A 2,769-nucleotide genomic window follows, 5' to 3' on the forward strand; every position below is an offset into this window, starting at 1 on the left:
ATCGAAATACAAAATCAAAAAACTTCAAAGGTGATCCCTTTTTTATTTAATTTTCATTTTTTAAAATTGTTATTTATATATATACAAAAAAGAAAAAGAAAAAAAGAAAACTCACCTGGCGTTCGGTCTTCCGCCACCATGAGCAGCTGTGGTTGTCACCGCCGATGAACGGTGCCCCTTTTATGTGGAAAAGTTCTTTTTTAGAACCCTAAAACTGAAGGGTTCTTTGCCTTTTTGGCGACTTTTAGCCATTTTCTAAAAAAATCGACCGTACATTTGGATTTTGGGAGTCGAGAAGATCAAAAGGGATTTTTCTAAAATTTTCCAGGTATCGGAGACGGCGGCCGCCATCGCCGAAGATCGGTGGCTACGGCAGACGAGCGACGGCGCCGATCGCCGAATGTGGGGAGGCTAGAGAGAGAAAAAAGTGTTTCAGAGATTTTTTTTAAAAAAAATGGTTTGAAATGAAATTTTTTTGAAAATTTTTTACTTATATAAGCTCCCAAAACGGTGCCGTTTTAGGACTAGCCTCAGACGCATAAAACGGCATCGTTTTGGCGCAACCCGAAATATGACCTGTCTATTCCCCTAGGATCCGCGTGTTTTCGCATGGAGGGGATATTTTCTATTCTGGTCCTTCCACTTTTCCTGTTCTTTTTAATTTGATCCTATTTTATTTTTAGTTTTTTTTATTTTGATCATTTTATTTTGTCCTTCTGCAAATTAGTCACTGGGCTCACTGTTGACTCTCTAGGGGAAGGACACGTGTGTTGGGAATAAGGGAATTATTTGCTGCATCCCTAAACTTTTTGTTTCATTTCAATTCAGTTATTTACATTCTGCTTTTGTTTTTTTAAATTATACCTTAAGTTTCATCGTGTTTTCAATTTAGTCCCCTTTAGTCACTGACAATGACGTCAGATGTGACATAGGTATACTTGTGGTGATAATTTCATTCTAATTCCTTGCATTTTATATTTTATTTTTAATTTAATCCCTCATTTTGGGATTCTTCATAATTTAATCTTTAAATTTCGTCATAAATTTTAATTTAGTCCTTTATTCATTTAGCTTCAACCTTTTACAAAATTTTATTTAATTATTTATTCATTCATTAATTGCTTATTTATTTTTATTTTTATTTTTTACATGTTTAAAAATAAATTTGTTAGCATTTTTTATTTTTTACATTTTTCGATTATTTATTATTGTTGTTATTATTTTATTTTCATCTTATTTTTGCTATTATATCATTTCTTTTATTATTCCCACATTATTTATATTTACATTCGTCATTAAGCATCTTTCATTTTTGTTTTTATTTTAGGTTGCCTTATTTATTTTATTTTTACTATGATGTGATTATTAATCTTATTTTTATTATTCACCTATTATTTATCATTTTACCCACATAGCCATTTTTAATTATCTCATTATCATTATATCATACATTAGGTTTAAGCATTTATTCATTTGTAAATTATGCCTGAATAAGTTAAAATGCATATCTCTATAAGCATTATGTTCGTTTTTGCACGATGTATAAAAAAGGAAAATTTTTAAACCGAGGCAATATTCATTATTTTTGGAATTAGAAAAGTCGTGTTCCTAACTTGCGGAATATGGCTTCTTTCTAAAACCGAAGTAATCGAATATCCACTTCAAAATATAAAAACGAGATTTAAGTAACGATTAAAGTGGCGATTATTCTAATTTTCGAAGACTAAAGGCGTCGTGTCCTAACTCACGGGGCATGATCCTTTTTCTCGATTAATTTGGAATAAAGTATTTTCTATTAAAATATCTTAATACAAGGGGATCACATTTTAAATTCTCTTCACATTTTCAATTTTCGATGTTAAGACATCAAGTAATCAATTAGGTACCAATTTTGGGTGTAACGAGGGTGCTAATCATTCCTCGTGCGTAATCGACTCCCGAACCGATTTTTGGATTTTATAGATCGATAAACATTGTTTTAGTAAATCAAACCTCTTATTAAAATAATCAAATTATGAGGTGACCCGATCACACCTCATAAAAAAATATTGGTGGCGACTCCATCTTCGTTTTTCAAAATATAAAGTCGATATCAAAAATGGTTTCAACAGCTTGGCGACTCCACTGGGGATAAAATAAGATAGTCAAGCCGTGAGTTGATTACTTTTGGTCTTTTTGCCGAAAATTGATAATTTGGTTTAAATTTAAGATCCCGTTATTGCATTTCATCCTTCATGTTTTGTCTTTGTTATTTAGGGTTATATAGCGATCTAGTATATATGTTTTATTGGTTCGGGAGTTTCATTTTGTGTGTTTTCCGCATATTGCATTGCATAATCGTTTGATTTTTCCATTCTTAAGTGGAAGTTAGAAGCTATTCCTTCGTGAGGTCTTCACCTCCGTATAGGATAGTGGATCACTTTCGGGATACATTCGTACCTATGCCTCCGTGAGATCTTCATCTCCGTATAGCCATAAGAAAATGTATTCCCCTGAACTGAACTCGAATCGTATAAGCCTATAATGGGCGAGGATTTATGATTCTGCTGGTTTAGGTACCCTTACTTTAGAACCAAACCGCATATAATGACCCTTAAGAATCTACCCATGATAGAACCATACCAAACCCCTAGAGGTCACTCGAATAGATGCTCTATTTATTATTTCTTGCTTGCTTTAAGTTCTAGCTTTGTATGAAATGTACTGACTTGTTTCGTTTTGTTTGGCTGTGATTGCATTGCATTTTCATCAATTTTGATGGTTTTAATT

The sequence above is a fragment of the Gossypium raimondii genome, chromosome 6, assembly GCF_025698545.1.
Source record: "Gossypium raimondii isolate GPD5lz chromosome 6, ASM2569854v1, whole genome shotgun sequence".
Taxonomy (NCBI): domain Eukaryota; kingdom Viridiplantae; phylum Streptophyta; class Magnoliopsida; order Malvales; family Malvaceae; genus Gossypium; species Gossypium raimondii.